This window comes from Jaculus jaculus, chromosome 6, assembly GCF_020740685.1.
Source record: "Jaculus jaculus isolate mJacJac1 chromosome 6, mJacJac1.mat.Y.cur, whole genome shotgun sequence".
Taxonomy (NCBI): Eukaryota; Metazoa; Chordata; class Mammalia; order Rodentia; family Dipodidae; genus Jaculus; species Jaculus jaculus.
In genome coordinates, this window is record NC_059107.1 from 108,263,153 (window position 1) to 108,269,261 (window position 6,109).

The 6,109-nt window shown below is 44.7% G+C and overlaps 1 pseudogene; it reads right to left on the bottom strand.

Annotated features, from left to right (window-relative positions):
• Positions 1-4,174: 4,174 nt before the first annotated feature.
• On the bottom strand, positions 4,175-4,528 carry LOC105944341 (annotated as a pseudogene).
• Between the last annotated feature and the right edge of the window lie 1,581 nt (positions 4,529-6,109).

Sequence of the window (6,109 nt, forward strand, 5' to 3'; positions counted from 1 at the left end):
ACTCCATAAGTAAATAAGTCACAGGTCTTAGGACTTTCCTGAAAATTACAAGAGTCACAAGACCCACCTCCAAGGTTATAGAAACAGTAAACAATGGCTCAGTGAGACACTCAACTAACCAAGCTGCTTGTACGTCATGCAGCAGGCTCCAGAGATGCAGTTTCTCGGTACCACCTCCACTGGTGATCAGGATTAGGAATAAAAGAGCCCCCTTTTTGTAGGCAGCTTGTCGGGGTTTCAGGCCCAAAAGGAATAAGCAGATAGCCAATGAGCACAAAGACTATAATAAGTCCAGAAAGCAGAGTCAAGGAATCCGAAGGGCCCTGACTTGTGCTGACTCACCAGGAAGTCAGCAGGCCCACACATACAAAGTCAACAATCAGGGGCTGGAGAGGTGGCTTAGCAGTTAAGCGCTTGCCTGTGAAGCCTAAGGACCCCGGTTTGAGGCTCAATTCTCCAGGACCCATGTTAGCCAGATGCACAAGGGGGTACATGTATCTGGAGTTCATTTGCAGTGGCTGGAGGCCCTGGCATGCCCTCTCTCTCTCTCTCTTCTCTCTCTCTCTCTCTCTCTCTGCCTCTTTTTCTGTCTGTTGCTCTCAAATAAATAAATAAAAATAAAAATAAACAAAGTCAGCAATCATTTGTCTATTTTATCAGCCTAGCAGGAGCCCTCCCCTGACAAACATACATCCAGAGTGAACTATCCAATCCACCCCTACCTGATACTTAATTTACATCCCCAAGGACATAAAAAGCCACAATCCAAGTCACTTAAGTGGCTACCGTCCTGAGATCGCTCCCAGCCTGAGAGTTTGTCTGCTTTACTTTTACTTTTTGCTATACTTCCCTTTCTAAAACATCTACACTTGTAAATTCTTTGTGAGTGAAGGGTTAATAGCCTTCCCTGAAAAGTAAAGGGAACTAAGGAGTTAATAGCTATCTCTAAAGCTTGCGGCAATAAAGAAGTTTGATATCCTTCCCTGATTGATGTACTTTGGCCTTGAAGGACCAGAGACCATCTGAGTATCCTCCTTTAGGTATTCCTTGCTGAAGAAACCTATTCTGAACTAGGACACAAACAGCTACAATTTTCTTATCAACTGCACCTGGTCCAGTCTGTTTTTCTTAGGAGCCTCCTTATAAGCTTACACCCCAGCCTGGCCCAGTGCTTCAGCCAACATCCCGCCGGAAAACCGGAAAGCTGGAAAGCTGGAAAGCTGGAAAGCTGAGGTCCTTGATGTTTTCTCTAATAAACAGTCTGTAGCGGTCAAGTCTGGTGTTCTTTTGCTTTTCTCTTACACTTTCTTTACAGTGAGTTGCAAGTCAAACAGCTCAGTGCCACTGGCTTGAAAGGTTCCTGAGACTCACTGCTCTCAAAACCAGTAACACTGGGGCACGCTTTTTGGTGATGCATCTGTCTTTGCACTCTCAAATAAAAAAATTTTAAAAAAAAGTTCAAGGAGCTCCTGCCATGTGGGGAACTGGAGAAGATAAAGGACCCCATGTGGAGAGTAAGTGGTAGGGACCCTCCCACCTGGGCCTGGGCCAGCAGGAAGGAAAAACTCATCCACAGGTGGAAGTTCCCAAGTGGTCCAGAGCCTGCCCTCCCCTTGCAAACGTATTTATAACCTAAGGGTGGGCTGTCTTCTGGCTTGGATCAGCCAGAGGGACAGCTGGGTAGTTAGGGCTAAGGGCTGTCTCAAGAACAGGTTAGCCCTAGCACCAAGTTCTCGGGGCTGAACTTGACCAACCACAATGTTTAAATCCTATGAAAGACCTCCCTCCCAGGAAGGGTCCTGGCTGATTGTGGAAAAACATTATCTAGGGAACTAGACAAGAGATAAGAAACCAGATTAGGGCTGGAGAGATGGCTTAGCGGTTAAGCGCTTGCCTGTGAAGCCTACGGACCCCGGTTCGAGGCTCGGTTCCTCAGGTCCCACGTTAGCCAGATGCACAAGGGGGCGCACGCGTCTGGAGTTCGTTTGCAGAGGCTGGAAGCCCTGCCCATTCTCTCTCTCCCTCTATCTGTCTTTCTCTGTCTGTTGCTCTCAAATAAATAAATAATTAAAAAAAAAAAGAAATCAGATCATATTTGATTTCTAGCAAGTGCAGACTTTCTTGCCTTTTTCACTTTCAGGGGTCCAGTCACCCTAACTGTACCCTCGTCTCAAGATGGCTTTTAAAAATCTACTTGCTTATTTTTAATTAATTTGAGACAGGCTCTCATATATCCCAGGCTGGCCTCTGACTCACTGTGTAGCTGAGGGTAACCTTGAACTTCTGATCAACTTGTTTCCATCTCCCAAGCACTGGGATTATAGGCATGTGCCATCATGCCTTGTTTCTGGGGTGCTGGGGATTGAACTCAGGACTTGGTGCATGCTAGGCAAGATTCTGCCAATGGAGTTCCAGTCCCAGCTCCTTGATGGCTTTCTTAAAGTACTGAAATCTTTTTACCTGGCTTAAAAAATATATATTATTTACATGTGTGCACGTGTGTGCACACCAGGGTCTCATCACTCACTGCAAGTGAACATCAGGTGTTAGCACCACTTTTTTTTTGGATTTTTGAGGTAGGGTCTCACTCTGGCCCAGACTGACCTGGAACACTATGGAGTCTCAGGGTGGCCTCGAACTCACGGCAATCCTCCTACCTCTGCCTCCCAAGTGCTGGGATTAAAGGCATGTGCCACCACGCCCGGCTTGCACCACTTTTTGAGTCTGGCTTTATATGGGTATTGGGGAATTAAACTCAGGCCACAGGCTTTGCATGCAAGTGCCTTTAACCACTGACGCATCTCCCCAACCCCTCATTTTACCTTTTTTCATTTTCTTCCTACCTTTCATCCCATCTTTTCCCACTGAAGATTATAAAAATCTTCATGTACAATGACTGAATTTAAAATACAGATTGCATTGTATTCCAAGCAAATTGTAAACAGCAAAATTAAAGGACAAACTGAGTTCCCATGAAGGTAAACTGCAACTCAGTAATGTCCTTTTGTCTTTCTCGTCTGACTTGGCAGGTGAGTTGAAGGCTAACTGCTGGGTAGAATAATCATAGCTTTCATTATAGCGATTGGATCTTTATGTGTGTGCTTGCACTTGATTAAAAAAATATTGCCAAAACGTTCAGAGATTTGGTAGGATAATTTGAAATGATGCATCTCCAAAGGTCATTGGTAAGACCTTGTTAGAGTTTGGAAATAATTTAAATGCTCACTATCAGAAATTACATTCTAGCAAGCTAAACAGAAACAAGTGCTTCTTATAATTATAATCCTGTTGGACATAGGATCCCAGTTGTGTCTGATATAAAATTACTGGTATAAGTATTTAGCTGGTAAAATGAAATTTCTAATGAAAATACTGATTATCATCAGCAGCCTGACTCACCTTAGTGAATTTCACTTGGGCTATTAGCCTTAATCACAGGCAGGGTGGCAGTCGTGTTCTGTTAGACCAGTGGTTCTCCCTTGTATGCAGCTCAGAGCTGTGGAGTTTCAGGACACTGGCCTGGGTCTCCCAGTCAGCAGGCAGCAATCATGGAGGGTGGAGAAGGGGCTGCTTTTTGCCAACACTACATCTACATGTCTATTTAATGGTATTTGCTTTTCTCTGGAAAGTAGGTGATTGGTTGGTAATTCCTTTAATTTTTCTTTTATTCATTCAGTTAATTAAGTTGGAAAATATTAATTACCTACAAGCTATCAAGGACTTTTCTAGGTGTGCACATTTTGATGACAAAATGGACAAAAAAAAAAAAAAACCCTCCTGCCCTTAGAACCCTATATTTTAGTAGCCAAAGATGGACAGTAGAATGAATCAGTAGATTATACAGTGGGTTGGAAGATGATGAGACATGTGGAAAGGAACAGAGAAGAGAACTAAGGGGATGCTGTGAAGGGCCTTCGAGTCCACACAGGGAAGACGGGGAAGGGCATTCAGAGCTTGACTCAGGTGAGAGAAGACAAATGTGGTTATGGGGAAGAGCTTCCAAGAGTACCACGACCATGAGCTAGCTAACCCTGATTTTCAATTAGCCAATGTCATCTCTTCCAATCATTGGTAACTATGGGAGATTATTTTAAAGTTATTTTATTTACTTAATTTTTTTAGCATAAAGTCACATAACAAGCCTTGGTTTTTATTATTTAAAAAAGCTTCATATTTATTTAGCTTGCTGACTCTCTGCTTGTGCCTTCAACACCTTCACAACGATTTTCTGCTCCTCAGTAAGGAAAGCTCGCTCGATCCTGTCACGGACACATTTAGCACACACGGAACCACCATAGGCCCGGCTGACATGTTTTTATGTTTTGGACAATCTCATAAGGACTTTAGGTCTCATAGCACAAAACCCTCGAAGTCGGCCTGGGCACATGCCGCATGCTGACTTTGGTGCTTTCCCGACCTTCTTTGTGTACAGGCAAACAATTCTATTACCAGGGGTTCAGGACAGCCTAGTTTTGTTAGTGGCTGTGTTGTAGGAAAGCCTACGACGGCATGTCAAACGCTGGACCATTCCGAGTGCCTCTAAACACTGGCCCTGAAGAGCTTTATTTTATTTTTTAATATTTATTTACTTATTAGAGAGAGAGAGAATAGGCACCCCAGGGCCTCTGGCCGCTGCAAACAAACTCCAGATGCATGTGCTACCTTGTGCATCTGGCCTATGCAGGACCTGGAGAATCGAACCTGGATCCTTAGGCTTCATGGCAAGCACCTTAACCTCTAAGCTCTCCAGCCCTATTTTGAAGTTTTTAAGATATTTTATTTATTTGAGAGAGATCAAGAGAGAGAGAAAGAGTCAAATAGAGAAAGAATGGGTGGGTCAGGGCCTCCAGCCACTGCAAACAAACTCCAGACACATGTGCCACCTTGTGCATCTGGCTTTATGTGGGTACTGGGGAATCGAACCTGGGTTCTTAGGCTTTGCAGGCAAGCACCTTAATGGCTAAGCCATAGCTTCAGCCCTATTTTGAAGTTTTGATTAGAAGTTGTAGATGTTGGCCAGCATGGTGGAGCCATGCTTATAATCCCAGCACTGGGGAGGCAGAGGTAGGAGGATTGCTACAAGTTCCAGGTCAGCCTGGGATAAAGTAAGACCCTATCTCAACTCCCACCCCCCCTCAAAAGAAAGAAGTGCGGATTGTTGATAACAAATTTCTTTCTCTGTCTCTTCTTCCCCTTCAGCTAACTTTAAGCTCCTCTGTGAAGGTTCACAGAGCTTGATGACTTGCAGTTTTCACATCTCTTCCGTGTGTGTGTGTGTGTGTGGGGGGGGGGTGGAGACAGAAACCACTGGGAAGTTAGCTAAGAAAAGAGATCCAGTTTCAGTGTCTGCCCAGTGAAAGTCCTGCTTGTTGCAGTTTGGCATGATGAAACGTTCTTGAATTCATGCATTCATCCATGCCAGGGACGGAGAGAGTAAAAGCCCTCACAGAAAATAAGTAAATCAGAACAGGCTGGAGGGCTGGAGAGATGGCTTAGCGGTTAAGCGCTTGCCTGAGAAGCCTAAGGACCCTGGTTCGAGGCTCGGTTCCCCAGGTCCCACGTTAGCCAGATGCACAAGGGGGTGCACACATCTGGAGTTCGTTTGCAGAGGCTGGAAGCCCTGGCACGCCCATTCCCTCTCTCTCCCTCTATCTGTCTTTCTCTCTGTGTCTGTCGCTCTCAAATAAATAAAAACATTAGAAAAAAAAAAAAAACAGGCTGGAGAGATGGCTCAGTGGATCAGAGCACTCGCTATACCAGCACGAGGATCTGAGTTTAAGCCCAGAACTCTCAAAGAAAAAACAAAAACAAAAACAAAAACAAAAACCAAAGCCAGGCATGGCTGTGCTTGCCTGTAACTCCAGTGCCCAGTGGGGTGGAGACAAGAGGAAGTCTGGTGCTTGGTGGTCACCAAAACAGCAAGCTCCGGTTTTAGTGAGAGACTCTGTCTCAGGGAAATAAGGGGACAAGCAATAGAAATAGAGGAAGATACGCACGTAATCATCTGGCTTCGGGAAACATGCATCCGAGGCATACACATCTACATATCCACACACATACACCACACGCACTACACAAACACCAAAACCCCAATTGTAATATAATGACC